We start from the raw sequence: 26,419 nt of genomic DNA, 5'->3' as shown, positions 1-26,419 counted from the left end.
TAAAATGACGATTGAAAATAAGGGTATATCACCCTGCAGCGTCAGAAATTATCGGGTTTCAGCTACTGGGTGTAGTGTGGCTGAGTCCCTGGACAACACAATCAAGGATGTTTTTTCCGGTCCTCGATCACGTGATTGCCGTTATTCAATGAATAACAGTGACCATGTAATAAAACCCTGCTATTAAAAGCATTTCTTTCTTTTCTGACATGATATGCATGTCAGAGGAGAGGGATATGAGGTCCCCAAGCTCCCCGATACCCTGGCCATTCCCAGTCCCTACAGCCCCATCACTGGTCCTCCACCAACATTTCCTGGAAAAAAAAAATGGCGGGCGCATGCGCAGTGCACCCACCGAGATCTCCAGGGGATTTTTCTTATTGGTTCCTTTTGATCACTGTGATGGGCCCTATCACGGTGATCAAAAGCCAATAATTAGTATGTAATCTTCCACTGTGTCATCCTCTTAGATTAAATTTTTTTTATTTTATAATTTTTATTTCTTTTATTCTTTGCCATTAGGGTTAGGGTGGGGGAAAGGTTAGGGTTGCGGTAGGGTTAGGGTTGAAGTTACTCTAGGGCTAGAGTTGGGGTTAGGCTAAGGATAGGGTTGAGGTTAGGTTTGGGGTTCGGTTAGGGTTAGCATTGGGGTTAGGGTTTTTTCAAAAGTAAAAAAATGATGACAATATGACAACTAGTATTGAGCATAAGTGCTCGCTACTTTACTTTGCATCAGGGTTGCTTGAACACCCGCTATTCTTGGTGCATACCCGAGCACCCGATGCAAACTAGAGTAGCTAACATTTGCACTCACCACTAATGAGGACATATTCAATATGACGTCCTAATGTTATAAAATTTTAAGTAGTACCCTTTGGGTTAAAAATCCTCACTACACCCCTGGATAAAATCCTTGAGGGTGTAGTTTCCAAAATCAGGTCAATAGTGTGGGGTTTTCTCTTTTTAGGCACATCAAGGCTCTCCAAATGAGACATAACTCTTGATTCCAACCATTTTTGCGTTTAAAAAGTCAAACTTCCTTTCCAAGCCCTGTCGTGCACCCAAATAGTAGGTTTCCCTCACATATGGGATATCTGCATACTTAGGAGAAATTGCACAACACATTTTGTGCTCCATTTCTACTGTTACCTTTGTGAAAGTAAGAATTTGGGGCCAAACCAACATTTTTCTGAAAAAAAAATGAGTAAAATGTAAATTTTTTTTCTTTCCATATTCCATTAATTCCTGTCAAGAACCTGAAGAGTTAAAAAAACTTATTAAATGCGGTTTTGAGCCCCTTGATGGGTGAAGTTTTTAGAATGGTGTCACTTTTGGGTATTGTCTGTCATATAGACCCCTCAAAGTCACTTCAAATGTGATGTGGTCCCTAAAAAATCTGGTTTTGTAAATTTTGTTGGAAAATTGAGAAATTGCTGGTCAGCTTGTAACCGTTTTAACTTCCTAACAAAATTATGTTTAAAAAAGTGCGCTGACGTAAAGTAGACATGTGGAATATGTTATTTATTAATTATTTTGTGTGGTATAACTATCTGATTTAAGGGCATAAAAAATGAAACGCTTCAAAATTTTCTAATTTTTTGTTAAACTTTCAATATTTTCAGGAATATGCACAAATATCAACCAAAATTTACCAGTAATATGAAGTGCAATATATTGCGCAGAAAAAATCTCAGAAACAGTGGGATCCATTGATGCTTTCCAGAGTTATTACCTCAAAGTGATACTGGTCAGATTAAAAAAATTTGGCCTGGTCATTAAGGTAAAAAAAATTAGCTCCGTCGCTAAGGAGTTAATATGTCCAATGTTTGGTTCAATGTATTTACATCAAAAGGCTGTCTTGGCTGTATGTTGAATGAACAGCCTAAGTAGACTGACAGCTTTTTCAGTCTGGGTCTTGACAAAAGCTGTTTCTTGTTTTATGTAAAAGTCTATGGAAGCAGCATTATTGCCTGAGATGAAAGTCTAGTGCACATACATGTAGAATACATGGGTAGGGTACATGTTCTGTACTGATAACAGGTACTGTATGTATCACATAAATATACATGCTCATCTTTATCCACTGGTTGTGTATAATAATTGCCCATTTGTGTAAGCCCTTTGGAACTGGTGCTCCATCTTTACCATTGAGTCTGAACAAACTCCGAATACCCAAGTCATCCATGCTTTGTCACAAGTTTTGCTAGGCAGTATTGATTGACTTATTCATGGAAAAAGTCATCTTTCTATCTTCGTGAAGTAGAAGTAAGACAGACACGCTGTGTAGAATAAAGAGGCTTCCTTCCCTTTGTTGAGAGTGGCAGGAGACTACAGAAGCTATTGGACAAACACTTGGGAAACAAGAGCGCCAAGTTGAGGACTCCATGTTGCTTTGGTGGGAGAAAAAGCCATCCACTTCAGAATTGTATAGCTCTTGTTAATTTGGTTGTCTTTGTTATTTCAGTAACAGTGGGGTGAACAATGTGATTCTGCGCAGGGTAGTTAACATCTAAGTTGGGGGTATGAGTAGTCTTGGAAACATACTGAGAAAAGCATGTTAACTCCCACGGGCTTTTGCAAAAAGAACATTATTTTTAGTCTATTCAATATATATTTTTTATTTTTTGCTTTTTTTTAGTTTATTGACTCGGACTGAGCCAGGGGGAATTTATTTTTTCAGAACTAATCTATGCAAAATATAATGCAGATGGTTCTGCTGTACTGGGAATGGTGTATCTGCCATCAGTGACTACTAATTTTGAACCTATCAAATGGTTATTCTTCATGTCATACAGTTTTCATACATAAAGGAGTTTTGGTATCATGACTTGCCTTACATTAATCTTTATGAAATTGACCACTTATTTGGCGTGGCCAGACATTGGAGGGCTAAATGACAATTGATTTGTTTTATAAAAAGCATTCATCATACATTTTCCCCATAATTTTGGCTTAAAAATGTAATGAAACAAAACTCTTGTGCAACTGGTTCTTGCTCAAAATGTTTTGTGAGGGTTTAATGCCAGTCACAGCCAGCTCTGCCAACTTTTTGAAGTAAGCAGAATTTAACTAGCACAGTGTCGGACAAATGTATCATAATTTACAGCACACACGTCATGTAATTTACGATAGAAATATACTCTAGTCCTCGATTGGAGTATTTTTTTTCCGGTGGTCAACCACAGCGGAAAGATGCACTCATGAATGAATGAATTTGGCACATGTGACTCCAGCGCGATCTTCATTAAGAATGGAGTACAACACATCAGTCTTGATGAATTGGGACCTTTTTCATATGGATTTTTGTTGGCCAAAGAAATGAGTTTTCTTCACTTTTTTTCCCTGATCCCCTGCACTGATCATAATCAGTGATTGATCATGATCATTATTATATTAAGGTCATTATATGACTGAAACGTCTTCTTTAGTTTTGGATTGCCTGCCCATAATCAAATTATCTTCTTACAACATTTACCTGAGTGCCAAGTTTTCTACAAGATTTATATGGGAAAGGATCCTACTTGGGCACCTTACACAGAAGTGCTGTAATTACCATTTTTTAACCAATAGACCCTGCAGAGGGCTAAGAATTCGTTCGTGTTCTTTCCATATTTTTCATGAATTAATGTGTATCCATTCTCTATGGAACTTTTCGCATGTCTCGGCACTTTTTTGGAAAGGGGGCAAGTGCATTTTTTATCCAGGTCACGGATCAAAATTACCCATAAAAGTCTATGGGTCTGTTAAAAATCATTGACTGCATGCGAGTGTCCTGCATTCCTTTATAATATTGTAGAAGCTTTGCAATTTATATTTTTCCATATGAGAAAATCACAGATCTAATACTCGTGGTAAAAACTGATGCACTAACCAATTACTGATCAAAATCAGACCCAAACACTGATAAGAAAAGGTGCACATTTTTATGTATGCTTGGGAAACCTCACAGAAGTCTGAATGAGGCCTAAATTTGTTAAAAAATGATAGAATAATGCACTTGTTCTTCCTGGCGTATACACAACCGTTTTATGTCAGATATCGCTATAGTATATTTAGCATTCACAGTCTGAAAACTCAGAGCTTTATATGAGAAGGATTGTTCTATATTCTCTAAAACATTCTTGTTAAAAATACAAAAAATCATTGCTTTATGCTTCAGCCACTTATAGAATAAAACAAATTAAATTGATTTGTGTGCCTTAAGAATCAACAGTATTGATTTGACTCAATTGTGTATATGTCTACCAAATGATTAGGTTGTAAATTAGACAGTGTCTAGTATTATGGGATTTTCATTCCACTCAAAATACAATGATGGTGGTTTTGTGAAACGTTGGGAGGATTATATATTTTCCAACATCCTCCACCTGGCTCGCTGAATAAACAGAAACCATCTGCTTAGCTTAAGACTGAGTGAAAAGGCAATGTCACCTGTTCCGTTTGGAAGGCAGAAATATTAATTTGCACAATGTGCGTCTTCATTAGCACTGCACTGGCAGCTTTTAAATTACAATGTAGGATGTTGATTTTACTTTTGCAGCCAAAAATACTGCACATGGTCTTAAAATATCAGAAAGCAACTATCCATTCGTAGGATTTTTTAAGTGTTCAGAAGTGCTTCCTGCATAGTATGTAGTGAGAATTCCATTATATAGACCCAGTGTCAGGATTCCCCTGTATTACCTGTGCGGGTAGGCGATCACGTGACTGAATGTATGCGATTTGTATAGTTGAAGTCATGCGCTATTATTTCTTTTTCTTTACTCATATAGCAGCGCTTTAAAGACATTATCATCTCTGTCCCCACTGGGGCTCACAATATAAATTCCCTATAAGTATATGTTTGGAATGTGGAAGGAAACCGGAGAACCCGGAGGAAACCCACGCAAACAACGGGAGAACATACAGACTCCTTGTAGATGTTAGCATTAGTGGGATTTGAACCTGTACCCCAGAGCTGTAAAGCCACAGTGGTAACCACTGAGTCACCGTACTGCCCAGCGAGTCTCATCCTCACTAAACGGAAGCGAATTGAGAAAATCCAGATGATTCTAGTTGGCACATGAACACAAGTATGCAAATTGCCTAAATGCAGGTATGTCATCACTCACCCGCATTGGGAATACAGGGGAATCGTGACAGTGTGCGTAATGCCAACTGTCATGATTCGGCAATCTGCTTTCACATAAAGGGACTACAGACTTTACATTTCAGCCTCAACAACCCCTTTAACATCATAACTAGGGATGGGTGGACCGGTAGAAGTTTTGGATTCTGGTACTTGACCCAAACTTTATTTCGATGTTTGGGTAGGAGAACAATACCTGAACTTCAACCAGAACCCCATTAAAAATAAATGTTATCCAAGAGGGAAAGGATAAAGATATTTTCAGTGCCACAATCGCACTGTCCGGTACGAATGCTGAAGTCGTAAGTTTGGGTTTGCCCATCTCTAGTCTTAACCTGAGGACATGTGTGCACTTGGAGACATGGTGTGTATCTCCTGGAGTAACTTTACCATAGATTAACTTCTATGTCTCATTCAGACGTCTGTTTCTCACGTGTTCGTGCCATGGTGTTCATGAATAGAACAAATCCCCATTATAGTCTATGGAGCTTTTCACCTGTCCGTATTTTTTTGTGGATTGGGTGTCTGTAAAATAAAAAACCCTCACTAAGACATGTATACTGTATGTCTTATATAGTGCACAAACTGGTGCATGCTAGCTGTAAATTGTGTGAGATGAAACAGACCGTGAGTGCACCCTTCTGCCGTGATCGTTTTGTAGACAAGGAAGAGTGCTGCACCTTGCTCATTTACATTACTGATCAAACCAGTTATATTGCTACATCTTACAATCTAAAAAAGTGTTGTCCCTCCTTGGCTTAGAGGAAGAGATAAATACAGTAGAACATAGTAATAAGTTTTATAGATTAGCTATACCTTCATATTGAGGCCAAATACGCAAATAATATTATAAAATAGCAACTAAATGCTTCTCTGCAGATTGGCTCTTGAAGAGGACCTTGTACTAATTAAGGGAAGGTGCACACGACCATTTTCACTCTCCACTTTCTCCATTCTGTCAGTTCGTGAAAATTGGGCTGCATTTGGATGTCATCCAAGTGTGGTCCGATGTTTTCCATAGACCCATAGACTTGCATTCCTGATTTTTATCTGACACTCAGATCAAAATCAGACGTGTCACCAATGTTCTTTGCGCTGACCAATTGGCACCGCCCCATAGAATAACATGGGTTCTACTGCTATCCATGATAACCATGGATAGAATATAATCGTGCACAAGCCCGTATACTTATCCTCAGTCCTTGGCTGCTCCCATGATGCTCTCCAATCTGATTTTCCCGTCTGTCCAATCACCGGTCACTTTTCTAACAGGAAGATATAGGAAGGAGGCATTGTCACATGAGACAGATAAAGGACCACGCAAGGCTTTATCTGTCTCACGTGACCACGTCTTCCTTCAGGCACTTCCTTTTTAGAAAAGTGCCAGCAGAGAAGGTAGACAAGGGCCGGAAGAGTGAGGAGCATCACGGGAGCAGCTGAAAACCGAGGGCTCCTAGTTAAAGTGCTGGCACAATTTCTGATCTCAATAGGCATCAGAACTGTGGGCATTTACTTTTTCCTCCATTTATCGCTGCCTTTTTATGATTGGACAACATCATAGTTGAATGAAAATACACACCAACAGAGCTGAACAAAATGAAATGCTCAGTTTAATCACAAGAAATTTGGTGCCAGTGATTTTGATGCCCTTCACAACAGAATTGAGAAGAAAAAAAGTTTATGTATATTCCTGCCACTATATGCAGAAATGTGCAGTTTATAAGGCAAAAGTTGGTGAAAAGTCCTCTTTAAGACTACCATACATATCAGACTAAAGTTGTCCAAACCTGTCAATATCTGCAGGAGTCAGAGGCGTAGCTAGGGCTTTGGTATAGGGGGGCCAATTTCTGAGTGGGCCCCAAACCAGGTAATCTTGATTACAACTGGGTGACGCACCCTAATAGTGGAGGAAAACCTCAGCAGATGACCGCGCTGTTGCTGAAAATAATCTCCATATAAAGATTAATATTGATATTACCGCCATATGGTCAGTGGTAGACACCAGTCCTACAGAACATATAAGAGATCACAGCACAGTTACAGATAATGTCTTACAGCTGACTTTCTTTCTGATGGAGTCGTTCACTTTTCCAGTCTTTTTCATCTGGCCCAGACCGACATGACAACTTCGTTCAGCCACGACTTGGCTGCAGAGAAAACAACAAAGACACATTTCACGCCTCATATTTTCAGCACCGTCCCCAATGGGACTATTCTCAACCTGCACAAACTCCTTATCCTGCTGATACCCCAATACTGAGCAGCTGCTGCCGTATGTGACCCTATTACTGCACCTGCTGTGCGATACTGTGTGCTCTCTAAATTCTAAAGCAACACTCTATAATATAGTAATGCTGGGCGCAAGTGCCCTAGAAAACAGCACCCACATTTTGTCCCCTAAAAAGTAATAATGCCCTCTGTGTGCCCCTTTGATAGTCACAGTAACCTAAGTTCCCCTATTACAATAAGTGTCCACTTTACATTTAATAATGTCCCGAGTCTCCCCCCTTTAAAGCTACCCTCTACACAATATGATGCTCTCTTATACAGTCTAATGCCCCCTCACCACATGTATATACTGACTCCTTAGTATCCCCCAAACGGTTTGATAGCTCTAACACCAATCCCCACACTGTATGATGACCCCCTAGATAGTATAATGCAGACTCTATAGTATCATGCACTCCCCATAGACTTCCATATAGTATAATGCACTCCCCATAGACTTTATAGTATAATGCATTCCCCATAGGCAGACACTATAGTATAATGCACTTCCAACAGGCAGACTCTATAGTATAATGCAACCCCTAATATAATGCACCCCCATAGGCAGCCTCTTTAGCAGTGTTCCCCAACTCCAGTCCTCAAGAACCACCAACTGGTCATGTTTCCAGTATTTCCTTAGAATTGTCTAGGTGATAATTGCATCACCTGCACAGGCATTAATTCCATCACGTATGCAATACTAAGGATACCGTCTCACAGTGGCACTTTGGTCGCTACGACGGCACGATCCGTGACGTTCCAGCGATATAGTTACGATATCGCTGTGTCTGACACGCTACTGCGATCAGGGACCCCGCTGAGAATCGTACGTCGTAGCAGATCGTTTGAAACTTTATTTAGTCGCTGGATAACTCGCTGACATCACTGCATCGGCGTGTGTGACGCCGATGCAGCGATGTCTTCACTGGTAACCAGGGTAAATATCGGGTTACTAAGCGCAGGGCCGCGCTTAGTAACCCGATGTTTACCCTGGTTACCATTGTAAATGTAAAAAAAACCCAACACATACTCACATTCCGGTGCCTGTCACGTCCCCGGGCGTCCGCTTCCCTGCACTCCTCCTGCATCCTGTGTCAGCGCCGGCCGGCCGTACATCAGAGCACAGCGGTGACATCTGCTTTACGGCCGCGCTTACACAGGATGCAGGAGGAGTGCAAGGAAGCGGACGCCCGGGGATGTGACAGGCACCGGAATGTGAGTATGTGGTTTTTTTTTTACATTTACAATGGTAACCAGGGTAAACATCGGGTTACTAAGCACGGCCCTGCGCTTAGTAACCTGATGCTTACCCTGGTTACCCGGGGACTTCGGCATCGTTGGTCGCTGGAGAGCTGTCTGTGTGACAGCTCTCCAGCGACCACACAAGGACTTTCCAACGATCACGGCCAGGTCGTATCGCTGGTCGTGATCATTGGAAAGTTGCTGAGTGTGACGGTACCCTAAGGAAATCCTGAAAACATGACCTGTTGGTGGCTCTTGAAGACCGGAGTTGGGGAGCACTGCTCTATAGTATAATGCACTTCCCATAGGCATCCTCTATAGTGTAATGCAGCCCCTAATATATGGTAATGCACCCCCATAGGCAGCCTCTATAGTATAATGCATCCTAATAGGGAGACTGTATAGTATAATGCACCCCATAGGCAGCCTGTATAGTATAATGCACCCCCATAGGCAGCCTGTATAGTATATTGCACCACCATATGCAGCCTGTATAGCATATTGCACCCCCATAGGCAGTTTGTATAGTATATTGCACCATCATAGGCAGCATGTATAGTATATTGCACCCCTATGGGCAGCATGCATAGTATATTGCACCCCCATAGGCAGCCTGTATAGTATATTGCACCCCCATCCATAGGCAGCTTGTATACATAGTATAATGCACCCCCATAGGCAGCACGTATAGTATATTCCATATACTATACATGCTGCCTATGGGGGTTCAATATACTGTACAGGCTGCCTATGGGGGTGCATTATACTATACAGGCTGCCTATGGATGGGGTGCAATATAATATACATGCTGCCTACGGGGGTGCAATATACTATATTGCATCCCCATAGGCAGCCTCTACAGTATAATACACCCCCCATAGGTAGACTCTATAACGTGATGCACCCCCATAAAAAATAAATACAATACTCACCTTTCTTACTCCTGGTTCCTCCACTGCTCTGCCGCAGAATGTAACTGCGCCGATGCAGTTATAGTTGCGTAGCTCAGGGTGGGCCCCCTCTGAGCACAGGTCCCGGGGCGATGGCCCTCTGTTCCCTCCCGGTAGCTATGCTACTAGCAGGAGTGGCTAGTTCACGAGAACAATGGAGCGCTTCCTGTGTATGTGTGAGTTGAGCGAAATGGCTGTCGGCTGTACAATTATTTGGCAAACAGTTATTTAATGTGTGTGGTGACCTTTATTGACTCTCACAGAATAAGGACATACATAATAACCCTATGTGAATGAATGCTTTTAAAAAGTTGAAGTATGCGAATGTGAACATAAACGCTCTTCAAAGTACAAAAATGTTATATTTCTATGTGTCAAGGGGCGGAGTTTTCAAGTTTTATCCAATGTGTTAGGCCACCACTAGTATGGTGGTTCAACAAGAAACTTCATAGAATTAACGGGGACTTGACACGACACAGATGTCGGGTGACCCTGGACCAGGGGCTCCTTTTCTGGCCCTAACACTAGTGGCACCCTAGCTCGCCCTGCTCCCCGGGATACTGAAGATACCGAAGATGTTGGGGCCTCTGCCTTGCATTATCTCCTGAGTTAGCCCTATGTACCGCAGTACACTAAACCGACAAACAGGGCAACACAGACAAGGGTTAACAGAAAACTACAGACATACAAAATATGCACTCACATATAACAGAGAAATCCACCAGGGTGTGCAGGAAGGGGAAACAAACAAAACAGAGAAGGATAAGGAACTACCACGCATACAAATTAAACAACAGCCGCTAATAACTCCGTCAACTCTCCTTCTCATACCAACTGCTCTCCCTCCATTAGCCCCTTCCCTGCGCTGACACAGTGCAGGGAAGCGGACGCCGGGGGACGGGACAGACACCGGAATGTGAGTATGTAGTGTTTGGGGTTTTTTTACATTTACAATGGTAACCAGGGTAAATATCGGGTTACTAAGCGCGGCCCTGCGCTTAGTAACCCGATGTTTACCCTGGTTACCAGTGAAGACATCGCTGAATCAGCGTCACACACGCCGACTCAGCGATGTCAGCGGGTGATCCAGCGACGAAATAAGGTGCTGGCCTTCTAGCTCCGACCAATGATATCACAGCAGGATCCTGATCGCTGCTGCGTGTCAAACACAACGATATCGCTATCCAGGACGCTGCAACGTCACGGATCGCTATCGATATCGTTGTTAAGTTGTTCAGTGTGAAGGTACCTTAAGTGTTTCTAGCACCAGTAAGAAAATGAAAGGGATAGCAAGATGTGACTGGTTTGTACAAGACCCAGGGTCCTGTGCTGACGCTGCAGTTCCACGATATAACCACAAGGCTGTAGTCACACACAACATAGAAAAAATCGGTCCGTTTTAGACGGACGAGAATCGCACAAATGTTTCCTGAACATTGAACCACCTGTCATCCGATGGGAAAGCAAGGATGCACCCATAGACTTGCATTGGCGAGTCCGATCCGATAATCAGTGACAATCGCAGCATGCTACGATTTTCTCGGCCCAAAGAAAATGGCCGACAAAAAAATTCGGCTGCTGGCCCATAGATTAACATTGGTCCAAGTGCAATGCGATTTTTCATCACATTGCACTCGTCCGTTTAAGTCGCCAGTGTGACCCCGGCCTAAAGAAGTGTTATCATGGGAACACTGGCAGAGAAACTCTTCTCTGAGGTGACATGTTACTTCAGCCTATGATAACTTGAGAGAAGAGGATATTAACATTTGTAACTTACCCCTAAACATATTGAAAAGGCTATGATATACATGATCTGGTAGTTCTCCTTTAATGGGGTTGTCCAGTACTTTATATTAATGGACTATACTTGGGGTAGGTCATTAATATCAGATTAGTGGGGATGTGACAGCTGACACCACAACCGATAATCTGTTCTCAGTGCTGGTGGTGCCCACAACTGATCAGTTGCGTAACAGCACAGCTCCCTCAACTGTTCATTGGGTGTGGCCATGTTCTGTACATTTGCCCTTTTTGAAGAGTTGGATCTGCAGTACCTTGCTTGACCACTATACAAGTGACTGAGCTAAGCTGTTCTGCTCCACAACAGCACTAAGAACAGCTAATCAGTGGGGATGCCAGGTGTCACACTTCCACTCCAATGATATTGATGACCTATCTCAACGATAGGCTATCAATGTAAAGTACTAGACAACCCCTTTACAGGGATACTGACAACTGTAAAGGGGTTGTAAAGGGCAGCCTAAATCAGAGCCTGGTTGCATGATTGCCCCTTCCGGGGTTTCAGGGAAAATCTATTGTGTCCCCTATTGTGTCCCAAGTCAAGTTTTCCCAGCATTGCTCCAGATGTTTGACAGGTGTCTCCCCATGTACACACATTGAGAGATCTGTCAATCAACTAGAGAAACGTAAGGCGAATTCAGCCAGGGGTGGCACAGTGCTAGTGACTTTCAACTCGTGGTCCTCAACCAGATCTGTATCCTCTCTGAAAATACAGGAGCATTTCAGAGAAAAGTACGCCTGGTTGTAATGATGCTGCCCATGATTTGGGCAAAATGAATCAGACAGGTTCCCTTTTAATATTTGTGGGCTGGACATGCAAGCTTATTGCATGTGATTACTGTATTTCATGTGTAGCAGGTACATACACTGTCTTGACATATTTATGTTTGTTCTCCAAGCTTACTAAAATCCCTAAGGCAATTGTATGTTTGTGAACAATGTATTTGAGGTGTGACCATGAATTACTAATGGCGTCATAGCATCACTGACTCATGTCAGACTTTGCTGAGGAGGTATAACTTCTCCTAGAACCTAGGATATCAGAGCGTTACTACAGAAGGCCTCCTTAGATTTGCACTAATGCACGGATGTCCAACCTTTGTTTTGGGTCAAGGGCCGCATTGAAACATTGTGCTATTTCAAGGTGCCACAATAAAATTAAACTGCTTTTTTCATAAAACGTGTTTTTTATAGGGAAAAATCAGCCCATAGAAGTATTTCTGAGAGAATGTGACCCCTCCTCATTCATACTGATTTACTGCTGGTCTATAAGGCTGCACGTGTTTTTTTTATTTTTATTAAAGTAGCCCTCCTTTGCAGTGCTTTTTTCTCCCACTATATGCAGTGTGCATGCAATGTGTGTTAATATACTCCCCTACCACTGACTTCTCCAGGATCTAGTGCTGTTCTGCTCCTCTTCTTAGTGATCTCACTGATCTGACTCTCCAAGTAATGCTGTGCTCTGCATAACCCAGAAGTGGCTTTAAAACGTAGCGTCAGAACAAGGCTCCATAGACTTACATTGTGAAAAAAGACTTACGGCTCCCGCATAAAGTGAGCCAGATAGTCTGAAGAGTGGTGACCTCACTCAGAAGAGGAGCAGAACAGCGCTGAATACCGTAGATGTCAGCGGTAGGTGAGTATATTAACACACACCTAATATATTACATGCACATATACAGATTTATTTAAAAAAATCCTCATGGGAGTGCTTCTGTAATGAGTATGCACACTGCACACATACATTCACACAAGCACATCAATAAGATGAATACATTTGCTTTATATACATAAAGACACACTTTAAATCCCACACATACACAAACTGACATATGTGTACACACTTATTTGCTGTATTCTTTCTTTAAAGACGATCTATCACCAGGTTTTGACATGTAATCTGAGAGCAACATAATATATAGACAGATACCCTGATTCTAGCAATGTCACTTACTGGGCTGCTTGCTGTAGTTTTAATATTTTACGTTTTTATTTCTCACTTGAGGACTGATAAACCCACTGACATGTAGTCCTCCCTATTCATGAGCTCTGTATAACCCCCTCACCACCACAGATGGGCAGCTTTCTGCCTATGCACAGTATACACAGAAAGCTGTAGATCAGTGGTGAGAGTGGGGGATATACAGAATTCAGCACTCAGAGAACTAGTAGATATATAGCAGCTACAACAGTGATTTTCTCAAAAGAAGCCGAGTATGTTACACATTGCTGGAATCAGGTTTTCAGCCCTCATATCATGCTACTGGAGCGGCCCCCAAATGCAGGACAGGGGGGTACTCGATATCGGGTCTCTCGGTTCTGAGGATGTCATGGTGGCCTGACCCGGTCCGTGGTCCTGCTAAGGGGCGCCCAATAAAAGGTGTAGGTGGTGGTGTAGGTCGCAGTAAATAACGAGGACACAGGGTTGCAGTCTCTTTACCTCTTTACTGAAGGCTTCGGCATCCGCAATCCAGAGCACTGTTAACAGGGCTGGCTGAGACCGGCCGGTCCGAAGGCACATCCAGAGTTCCCTTTGCAGGTGGAAATCAGTGCCTACCTACTAGCGCCTGGGTGTTGTAGTACTTCCCTGCTGAGCACCACAGGATAGTCCTCACAACTGTCATGTATGTTTCTGTTCTTTCTCTCCGTCCCCCAGATGATATGGATAGGACGCACCCGTATGACGGGGTAGGCCTGGAGTTATTCTGGGACCCTAGAGACGCCCCTCTCACACAATTGCCTCCTATGTCTTCTTAGGTGATTTAGGTGAGACAGCCAACCTATAATTAACTGCCCTGCCGTTGGTTCAAAGTAATGCGTGGAGCCCAATACTTCCTCGGCGTTCCGGCCACCGGCTACGCGCCTCAGTAGGATGTTGCCACGATCTTATGGCACGACTCCTACTGGTTCTATCGCCTTTGTGCTGTGATCTCGTTTCTCACTTCTCCACAATATACTTCGCTTCTTGTCCTTTCTTAAGATGCCGCCGCAATGAAGTGCAGGCACGGCTCCATAACGATCTGTCTCTTGCTAGGCCTCTGCCGGGATCCCACCCCTGACACTGACCCCCCTGAATCTTCCCAAGCAACCTCTTCTCTCACTAGATGTTACCTGGGCAAAACCCAGTCAGCTTCTCTCTAACTTCCTATCCAACCCCCAGTTTTACCAGAAAGTGAGGAGTGGCCTAATACATAGAACCCTTTGCTCCCCCTGGTGGCCAGAGTGTGAAGTGTAATGTGTGACTGTGATACCTGGTCAGGTGAACTCCTTTAGTGCCATCAGACGTACCATAGCCCCCCTTAGTGGCGGAGCGACAGTACTGCAACGACCAGGACTCTGGGACGCTGCACTATATTCACATTTTAAGATATTCTCCGAATGTAGCAGGCGCCATGTCTTTATAAAGTGAACTTGTAATCCAATTTCTACATATGGAGTTAGTGGTATGGCTATATAAGCATTTGTTCTCCCCCCAAAAATGATGATTTTCTTTGCATAGATCCAATGTACTAGTCATGACTCATGAGATATCTAGTTCAAACGTTGTATGAAAATTAGAATAGAAGTGTATGACTGGCACAGCGGATCTATACAAAGAAAGGTACCCTTTTTATTGGGGGATAAATGCTTATATAGCCATACCACTAAATCTATATGAAAAAAACATGCTGACCCATTTAGAGGACCTTTTACTAGGTCGAAAATTGACAACTTTTGTTGTTCTTTTATTTCGGCTTTTTCACAGAGTATTCTGCTTTTAAAAAAAAATAAATACATTCTAATTTTTGTGGGCTCTACCAAGAGGACGTGGATCGCAGGGTGAGTAATGAGGAACAGCCTAAAGACACCTCCCCAGAGAATCTTGTGAGCCAATAAAAATTAGCACTAAATAAAAAGGCCTATATCTTTGAAACTTTGTGGCGGATTTAGAAAAAAATCAAATCTCAGGAGAGTAGAAGGAATAAAATTGGAGCAAAAACTGCCTGCTACTCCCTGGTGCTGGGGACAGGTCCTCATTAAGTGTAACTGTAGATATGCTCATAAGTTTCCAACCACTTTGTCATCTGTTGGAGAAAGGTAAGAGAACTTTGTCAGGAACCATTAATATACACACAGTCTGATCATATACAAGAGCTAGCCATTAGAAATGAATTGAGGAGCGTGGCAAGAAGAGGCAGGGAACTATTCAGGAGGAAACCATGTTCATACTGAACCACAGGTGATCTCCCAGGCAAATGATTCTGTCCAATAGGATGAGGTCCACAACCAGTGTCAGCAGAGGCCCTATGCAGCTTATGGACCACAGGTTCAGGATCCCGGCTCTAAAGCCATTTTGTCATGACAAATAAAGCTAATTACCAAAAACCAAAAACAGTCCTTTAAGACTTTATTAAAAGTAATTTTTTAGACCATTCATGATCTGTGGAAATGGCAACATATCTGATATTTTAATTCGGAAATGGTTAAATAAAACAAAGACTATTTTAATCATGACCAATACATCTTTCTACAGTGGTTAAGTCTATTTTATTTTGGCTAATCCGTTAACTGGTCCCTTATGTGGGAGATCTGGCAGTAGGTGTTTAGTTTCCTTAAAGCTCCATCATAGGCCCTATGAAATTGATTGACTGTGTCCCATGTGCAGGGAACCCAGTGCATAGGGCATGTGTTTCGTATCTTTGCTGTCACCGGTGGTGGCTGTGCCTGGTGCAGTGGTGTGCGCATGGAGGTGGCTGCGGCAATTACTGTTCCCTCACATCTGGACTGTTTGTGGCATACCCCATGACAGTGATTGTAGGGAAGAAACAGGAGAAAGCAGGAGACATGGTGTTGAACAGAAGTAAACTTTATTTTTAAGGCATCAAGTTGAAAACATCAGAGAAAGGCATGATGGTTATGTTTTATCATCAAAGAAACAATTGCTTGAGAGAGGTTCCAGTGACAGCAGAAATGGGTAAACTGGGAATAAATGGGAATGCACTAGAGTATGTTACAGGGCAATCCATAGGAGCTGCTGGTTAACCTGGAACACTAAACTAAACTCCTATTTTCCCGAATATCTTCCACTCTATATTGAGTTTCTACAGCCTAGTGGGCCTCCAGATCCCAATATCTTCTATTTGTCATTACCTGTAGGTTTGTGATCAGTCTCACCATCTGCTTTTTGATTTCTCTGAATCCTAGCAGAGTTGGGTACATCTGTGAATTAGGTCATTCCTCTTATTACAGGGGTGAAACAGGAATACTGCACTACATTTTCTTCAGATGGTCCCACTCTGTCAGCCTACTGGAACAGGGAGAAAGTTGCTCTCCTACATCCTTGGTTAATACATTTTATGATCTAAACTCCATGGATGGAACTATTTCCTGAGTAGCAGCTCAGTGGTGGGGTTAAACTATTTAACTATTCTGGGGAACGGGCAGGCTATTCTATAGCATAAATTCCTTCATCATGCAGGAACTGCTGGCACACTTCAGCCACATGAGGCTTAGCATTGCAATCATACCTCCCAACTTCTGAAGAAGGCAAAGAGGGACAAATTTTAGGCCATGTCTGTGACCACACCTGTTTCACATCTAGTCACACCCATATCCATGCCCCAACCACACCCATTTAGCACTGCTGTTCACACTGTCTCATAAACAATAATTATAAACAAAAAATATGGCCACACAGTGCCCCATACTGTATAATGGCCTCACAGCGGTACATACTGTATAATGGCCCCACATGATGCTCAATACTGTATAATGGCCCCACATGATGCTGCGTACAGTATAATGGCCCCACATGATGTTGCATACTGTATAATGGCCACACATGATGCTCAATACTGTATAACGGCCACACATGATGCTCCATACAGTATAATGGCCCCACATGATGCTCAATACTGTATAATGGCCCCACATGATGCTCAATACTGTATAATGGCCTCACAGCAGTACATACTGTATAATGGCCGCACATGATGCTCAATACTGTATAATGGCCCCACATGATGCTGTGTACAGTATAATGGCCCCACATGATGTTGCATACTGTATAATGGCCACACATGATGCTCAATACTGTATAATGGCCACACATGATGCTCCATACAGTATAATGGCTCCACATGATGCTCAATGCTGTATAATGGCAACAAAGTGCTCCATGTTTTTTAATGGCCACACATGATGCTCAATACTGTATAATGGCCACACATGATGCTCCATACTGTATAATGCACCACATGATGCTCCATACAGTATAATGGGCCCACATGATGCTCCATACTGTATAATGGCCACACATGATGCTCAATACTGTATAGTGGCCACACAGTGCTCCATACTGTATAATGGCCCCACATGATGCTGCGTACAGTATAATGGCCCCACATGATGTTGCGTACAGTATAATGGCCCCACATGATGCTGGGTACAGTATAATGGCCTCATATGATGCTGTGTACAGTATAATGGCCACATATAGTTACCCCACCACCATCATTGCCTTCTCCCCAACCCCCATCATTGCCTTCTCCATCACCACACACACCTACACACACACCTCTCAACGCGCTCCCTCACAGCAGCTGGCAGCTTCCTCTCCCATGGCGCTGAATGATGTCATACAGCCATGCCATGCCGCTAACTGCTCATGTCACTGCAGCTCTGGTACACCACTGATAAAGACCTCTCCGTGTCTCCTGTGCCAGTCAGTGTCAGAGTGAGGAGCAATATCTGCTCGGATCCAACACAGCTAGCTATCACGCTAGTAGTTTAAAGCGGCGGTATATTTGGTCTGAGGCCATGCGGGAAAAGGAGGATCCCGGCCGGGACAGCGGGACAGAGTCTCAAAATCAGGACTGTCCAGCATGGATCTGGCATGGTTGGGAGTTATGCACACGCTACTCTGCTCCATGCACAACTCCACTCTGTACACCTCGTACACACACAGCTCTGCTCCGTACACCTCATACACATGTGACTCTGCTCCGTACACCTCGTATACACGCGGCTCCGCTTGGTACACACGTGCCTCCACTCTGTACACCTCATACACACACGGCTCCACTCCGTACACATGTGGCTCAGCTCGGTACACCTCGTACACACGCGGCTCCGCTCGGTACACCTCGTACACACGCGGCTCCGCTTGGTACACCTCGTACACATGCAGCTCTGATCCGTACACCTCATACACATGCGGCTCTGCTACATCCACACTGTAAACACCTCCTGACCCTACACATAAACTTACCCTCATCCAGCACCATGACAACCAGCACAGCAGACTCCTGCATACACGGAGGCCCCTGATCATGTGACCTCTGACTTCTCCCCTGCTGTAACCTCATCACAGGTCCTAAGCACACAGAGCAGCCATCTGGATGTTGTACAAAAGCTGAAGAGAACGTTTCTAGACGTCTCTTAGCAACCAGTCTGTAAGTAATGGATCACAGTGCAGTGCGGGAAAAGTAAGATCCCGGCTGTGACAGCGGGACGATTGGGAGGTCTGTTGTAATACATCAGATGGAACCTGGGGCCCACTTCTCCTGTATATGGTCTCACAATGGGTCTGGGGATCTCAACCCGGTACCTAGTGGCAGTCAGAGTATCTCTGGCTAGCACATAGAGGGCTTTGCGGCCCCCCAGAGAAATGCCTCCCCACACCATTATTGACCCACTGCCAAATTGGTCATGCTGTAGGATGTTGTAGGCAGCATAACGTTCTCTATGGCATCTCCAGACTGTCACATTTGCTCAGTGTGAACCTGCTCTCATCTGTGAAGAGCACAGGGCACCAATGTCAAATCTGAAAATCTTGGTGTTCTCTGCAAATGCCAAGCGTCCTGCACAGTGTTGGGCTATAAGCACAACACCCACTTGTGGACGTCGGGCCCTCATACCACCCTCATGGTGTCTGTTTCTGAAAGTTTGAGCAGACACATGGATGTTAGTGGTCTGCTGGAGGTCATTTTCCAGGGCTTTGGCACGTCTCCTCCTGTTCCTCCTTGCACAAAGGAGGAGGTAGCGGTCCTTCACTTAGTTGTTGCCCTCCTATGGCCCCCTCCATGTCTCATGGTGTCTTCTCCATGCTCTCGACACTGTGCTGACAGACACAGCTACCCTTCTTGCCACAGCTCTCATTGATGGGCCATCCTGGATGAGCTGCACTACCTGCGCAACTTCTGTGGATTGTAGACACCATCTCATGCTACTGTACAATACCTCTAGGGATGATAGCAATGACAAAATGCAAAACTGACCAAAACAACAGCCAAAGGGATGAGAACAGAGAAATGGTCTGTGGTCACCCCCTGCAGAACCACTCCTTTATAGAGGTTGTCTTGCTAGTTGCCTATAATTTCCACCTGTTGACTGTTCCATTTGCACAACAGCAGGAGAATTGATTCACAATCTGTGTTGTTTCATAACTGGACAGGTTGATTTCACAGAAGTGTGATTGACTTGGAGTTACATTGTGTTGTTTACGTGTTCCATTTTTTTGAGCAGTGTAGTTAAAGGCATATTTCAGGTACAGTTCATATTATAAAAACATGAATGTAATCCCCAACTTTGGGGCTTTACATGTGTAGTCCAGGACAGAACAGGTCCTCTAAAGAGAGAGACGTTCTTGAAAGCATCTCTCCGTTCAGGCCACGAGGACGCCTTTTTCTGATAGATACAACCCATCTGGCTGGGGTCACACTTGCGAGTGCAATGCGAGAAACTCGCTTTGCACTCGCAAGTGTGACCCTGGCCTTAAGAGGATACTCTGGGTGTCACTAACAGTTGGCTTGACTGCTAGGTACCTCAGAGGCACACGTAGAAAACACAAGCAGTTTTTTATTCATCTGAAGCCAAAATCTTGCATATACCATTGTTCTATAAGTAATTGTCTATGGATACTTGTAAATCTGAAATTGTATGACTTTTTTTTAGCTTGTTTGTGGCCTAATGACAAGCTGTGATCTAATGTGTGGCTTGTGTTCCACTCCATGGGTAGTAAGAGTAGATAAGCAGTTGTGACCCATCAGTGCCTCTCCAGCTGTTGCAAATCTACAGCTGCGGCAGTCAGGGTATATTGTTTAAGAGGCCATAGACATGGCTGTAGCAACCGATAACGGGTAGCCAGGGAATTAATTATTGCCTCTGTGGTGACAAAGTAATTCATTGGACCTGGGCAAATGTATTCCTGGTTTGCACTTTTCATTTCTATGTAAATTTCTTTATAACCTATATGGTAATGAGCAATGCTGAAAATGTTCAAAGCTCCTTATACAGGTATATAAGTTTGCGATGGGAATTGTGGATCATATATATATCTATGATTTACTATACATATAACATATGTTGTGTTACCTAACAAATGAATGTATAAAGCTCAGTTATCAGATTATGTAGTTTGTAAAGAAATTGTGTAAAAGAATGGTTGTGCAACCATGTAACACATTTCTATTTTATCTTCTACCGGACGTCTTGTTAATTTGTCGCTTTGCTTTTGCTTCAATGTTTCCTTTATGAAGCCTGTGGCTTTCGGGCAGTTTAATGACAAGGTGGCTTGGCTTTTTGTTAGAACGTGGGGTATCTTATTACAAGATGAAGAGGGTCTCTTTAATTATTGATCCATTAGACAATAGGCGGCATGCTAGCTGGGCAGCAGAAGGAGGAGTATAGGCCGTCACAGCCAGCAGCTGCTCTTTCCACCTCCCAGTATCCAGACAGTCAAGGCTGATGTTGGCTTCTTACTTATCTGGTTCCCCTTATTCTCTTTCCTATACATCTACTGGTTTTTATTAAAGACCACAAACAATCTGAATCAGTGAATTTTGAAATCTTTTTTTTATAACAAACTTTTTTAGTTTTGTAGGCCTAGTAAGGTTTAGGAGAACAAATTTTAGCAAAAGGGGTAGACACCTGGACACTTTATTGGGGTTGAAGGCAATAAACCATATTGTAAAATGGCTAAACATCTCCGGTTATGCCCCCCCGATGTCCAAAATCTTTTCTTTGATCCTGACAAAATAGAAGTAAGTTTACATAAAAATATCAATTTCTTGTCAAATCCGGGAATGACCTGAAGGACCTTCCACCTGGTGCTGTTCCTTCCACCTGGTCCACGCCTTTGGTGAATGTAGGTACGGTAGCTTATGTATAGCCACATATATGCTTAGGTTAAGAAATCTCATTCCCCAGCAATCAAAACTTAATTGATTAGTGTACACAGAATGTTTGGGTTTTTTGCACCCAACATCATTGACCTCTTTGTATATTACAAGTGCTTAGTTTGTCAGCCTGTTAACACGCGATATACTCATTTAAGCGTACTCGCTCAGATTGGTAAATATGGCTTTTATGTACTTTCTATAATGGGTAACCGAAAGGTGATGGGAAAAAAATGATTCGGTAAGTAAAAAGAAGGTGAAGAAGCAGCAGGCATGGTGTGCTTGTATAGATCACCTGTTGAGGAGAGCTGGGTATTCTAGTCCCCTCCCTCCCTGCGCTCAGCTCTCATTCATCTGTGCTGTTTGCCGAAATGACAGCCCTCTTTTGTGTGAGGGTAATTTGTTTATCTACTGCGTGCAGCTCCCACTGCTTCCTCTTTTCTATCCTGCTTCCCTCCGGCTCTCTCTCTCTCTTCTCTCTTTCTGAAATCTGCTTCTCATGCTAGAGGCCTACATGGCAGCTTGTCATCTCCGCCACCCTCGGTCACGGCTGGACCGTGGTGTCACCTCGTCTGAAGACTTGCCAGGGACACGCAACTTGTAAAAGGTACTATAGCGTGGAGTTTCATGGCAGTGATACACCCAACTGCCTTACAGCAGGCGAAGGGCAGCCCTGCCTTCCTCTTCTTCGTCTTCTTCTTTCTGATACTTTTTTTAGTTGATGTATTTAAACCTGTTGAATGTCTTTTTTTTTTTTACTTTCGTCACATAATGTACCGCCGCTTCTTGCTGTGTATTGAATCACGTAGGTTATTACACTGCTTCACAAATGAAATAAATATATGCTTCCTGTTTGGTAAGTATGACATGATTGCCCTGTGTGCTACGTTCCAACTCATTTGTTGCTCTGTGTACTGGCAATTCTAGTAAGAGGCGCATTAAAGTGAGCGATTCTAGAATATATTTTGCACAGGTCATTAGGCCCCCCAGTGAAATGTCATGAAAAGGGGTTAACACCATGTTTTGAACGGTAGAAGGAAGTGAAGGGTTGCGGAATATGTTGGCTATAAAAAGGTTATTAAAGATAAATATTAGTATGTGTATGTTACACTGGATGGATTACGTTGGTTATTTTTTATATATATGTGTGCCAATAAAGTGGAACAATTAACAACTGCAGCAAAAAGAAACAATGTATTGGCCTAGTTGCATGCATCACCAACATGACTGAGTCCCTTGATAGCCTGTTACGTGTATGCGTCACCAAGATGACTATCCATGTTCCTAGGATAGCCTATTATTTTTTTTGTAGTATTTATTTAGAATTTCCCTTAGTAAATTGTGATGTTGCTGTCTATAAAATGGCATAACCCTTGATGATGGGGTGTGTTCTGGATTTTTTTTTTATTGCAGTATATTTTTTTTTAGTAAAATTTTTAGTACTAATAATATATGTGTGTGTGTTTGTGTGTGTGTGTATATATATATATATATATATATATATATATATATATATATATATATATATATATATAATGTGTGTATATGATGTGTGTAATATATACATACACAATGCGTGTGATTTTTTTTTTAGGCCACACGTCCGCCATATAGTGGACCGTATAACAGTTTTTGGAAATTGATTAGTAAACATTTGTGAATTGATTTGATTAGTTGAAAGTTAAAGTTTACAAAACAACAAAATTGCTCTGGAATTCACATTTTAAAAAACCCACTTGGGTATGTGCACATTATATCTTTTTCAGTCGGGCTTTTTCCTTAAGCGTGTGATTTTTGTTTTGTTTTTTGTATGAGCACTTTTTTGGCTTTTTTGACTGCTTTTATTTTTATTTTTTTCCATTTTTTTGCTCTACTTCCATTTTCTGAAAGGGTTTTTAACGCCATTGAGAACAATGAAGAAACCATTACCACCTTCCTATTGACTTCTCATATACAGTATGAAGCATCTTCAGAGCAGAAAAATGCTTGGAGAATGGTCCAGGAGAAACCTGACGCAGTTAAAAGATGCTTAAAGACTGAACATATGAACAACGAGTTGCATCTTTATGGAATTGCATGTGTTCTTCTTTTGAGCTTTTACAGGCAGTTTTCGATGCAGAATCCGCCTGAATAGATGTCCTATCCACAGAGCCTGCAATATTCTTGGAAATCTACACCTCTCTTAAATTTTCTCTCTACACTCGATTACAACAGGCAAAAATTATATTTTGTTGTGTCATTTCCTCTCTCCTCTCTTTAGCTGAATTTCCTTCTGGTAGGCACTCGGTACTGAGATTCGTACATGACTCTGCCTTGTAAGAAAGTCTGAGGTTAATAAATACACATCATTTGAGTTAACTTTTTTTAAACTACCGTATATATAACAGATTCATACACTTTTTTTTCCTTAGTGGAGGAATAAGAGTATGTAGATAGTTTCTAAAACTCTTGTCACTTCTGCCCTGTTCAGATGAAGCTAGTCTTATGGGCAACAAACTCTACTGGTTTCTGCAATACACTCTTTGTGCATCTGTAGGTCACAAGAAGTGAGGTGAGTGTAACACGACTATATAACTTGTAGTCACAGCGGCGTCCAGTATTACAGCTCAGTCCTATTTATTGCTATTTGTTGCTGGATTCGGCAAAGCTGCTACTTTACATACAGAGCTGGGTCTCATAGATAATGATGAAGATGCTGCTCTCTCCATAGGGCTGTGGCCTCTTCTTATAGCTGATGGGCAAGGAGGCAAAGAGTCAGATACCCACTGAGCCAATGGTGATCACCTATTCTACAGATAGGTGATCAGTTTCAAGTCCTTAATCATCATTTTAAAGGCCAGAGTAATTTAATAAAATATAATAATTGAATACATATAAACCACCCCAGAAATCAAAGTCTTTATATTGTTTTATAAAGTAATAAGTTAACATGAAAGCACAACCGTGCAAAGAACTTTTGTAAGTAAAAATGTTTAGCACAATGAAAATTAACCCCTTAGTGACAGAGCCAATGACCAAGCCAATTTTTACAATTCTGACCACTGTCACTTTATGAGGTTATAGCTCTGGAACGCTTCAACGGATCCTGCTGATTCTGAGCATGTTTTTTGATGACATATTGTACTTCATGTTACTGGTAAAATTTATATGATATAACTTGCGCTTATTTATCAAAAAAATGTAGCACATTTTGTAATTTTCAAACTTTAAATTTTTGTACCTTTAAGTCAGAGAGTGGTGTCACACAAAATAGTTAATAAATAACATTTCCCACATATTTACTTTACATCAGCACAATTTTGGAAACATAATTGTTTTTTGTTAGGATGATATAAGGGTTAAAATTTGACCAGCGATTTCTCATTTTTCCAACAAAATTTACAAAACTATTTTTTTAGGGACCGCCTCACATTTGGTCCATATAACAGAAAATACCCAAAAGTGACACCATTCTAAAAGCTGCACCCTTCAAGGTGCGCAAAACCACATTCAAGAAGTTTATTAACCCTTCAGGTGATTCACGAGAACTAAAGCAATGTGGAAGAAAAAAATGAACATTATCCTTTTTGCACAAAAAATTTTCTTTGGAACCATTTTTTTAAATTTCACAAGGGTTTCATAAGAAAATGGACAACAAAACTTGTGCAATTTCTCCTGAGTACGCCGATACCCCGTATGTGGGGGAAAGCCACTGTTTGGGTGCATGGCAGGGCTTAGAATGGAGGTAGCACCGTTTGACTTTTTGAACGCAAAATTGGCTGGAATCAATGGTGGTGCCATGTCGCGTTTGGAGACCCCCTGATGAACCAGTGGAACCCCCCAATTCTAACTCCAACCCTAACACACCCCTAACCCTAATCCCAATCCTAACCACAACCCTAATCCCAACACACCCCTTACCCTAATCCCTAACCATAACCCTAACCACAAACCTAACCCTAACACACCTCTAACCCTAATCCCAACCCTAACCTTAATCTCAAACATAACCACAACCCTAACTTTAGCCCAACCCAAACTTTAGCCTAACCATAACCCTAGCCCCATCCCTAACCCTAGCCCCAACCCTAACCCTAGCCCAACCCTAACCCTTGATGAACCTTAACCCTAGTTTTAGCCATCCCTAACCTTAGCTTTAGCCCAACCCTAACCCTAACTTTAACCCAACTCACTTTAGCCCAACTCAATCTGTAATGGAAAAATGGGAATAAATATAGATGTAACCTTATCTGCTGTTAGTATTGACATGCTCCTTAGGCCTCCTCAACACGTCCATATAACACACCTACATGATAAAGTGGTACCAGTGTCATCAGTGTTTTCAATCAGTGTGTCCGGTTTTACCATCCGCATGTTATCAGTGTTTTTCCGGTTTGGATAAAGACATAAATTACAAAACTTCTCCTATACTTTGAATCTGTGGCATCCATATGTGTTTAACATTGCAGACTTGTATTGGCCCTTGTGATCTGTGCTGCCATAAAAAAAATGAACATGTCTGTGTGTTTTGCATGGACACACGGCCCATGTAAAAACACGGACATGTACATAGCAGCATAGGTTATGAATGATGAAAACAATAAAACTTATCCTACATGTACCGGAAGCATGTACGGCGTCATATAATTCTAAAAGGCTGTCATGCTTGGGTCAGGAGACCTGCGGCCAGTCAGTGCATTGCAGTTTGTGCTTGGACCGTGTTGCACGTACGCCTACATGAGTATCATGAGTGGTTCAGTACAATAAGGATTTAGAGCATAGTCTATTTAGAGCGTAGCTATTAGTCAAATATGAACATGTGAAGTTAAACTGGCCAGGAAGGAACAAGACAAATGAGAATTCAGAGGGGTAGGAAGAGTTTTCTCTAAGGAAG

General features: G+C 42.3%; 1 protein-coding gene across 3 annotated transcripts in view; it reads left to right on the top strand.

The window, feature by feature from the left end:
• The window catches only part of PTBP3 (polypyrimidine tract binding protein 3), a 161,525-nt gene that overhangs the window by 58,229 nt on the left and 76,877 nt on the right, over positions 1-26,419 (top strand). Inside the window, exon 1 of one of the 3 annotated variants that reach the window (XM_077251122.1) lies at positions 22,013-22,153. The exons of the other annotated variants lie outside the window; for them this stretch is intronic. The gene's annotated coding sequence lies outside the window, so the exon portion shown is untranslated. Of the gene's footprint in view, positions 1-22,012; positions 22,154-26,419 lie in introns of those variants that run through there. 3 annotated transcript variants of the gene reach the window in all.

This window comes from Ranitomeya variabilis, chromosome 1 (genome assembly GCF_051348905.1).
Source record: "Ranitomeya variabilis isolate aRanVar5 chromosome 1, aRanVar5.hap1, whole genome shotgun sequence".
NCBI classification, from domain to species: Eukaryota; Metazoa; Chordata; class Amphibia; order Anura; family Dendrobatidae; genus Ranitomeya; species Ranitomeya variabilis.
Note: the sequence above shows the minus strand (reverse complement) of the source record. Positions and strands in the feature narration are given on the sequence as shown.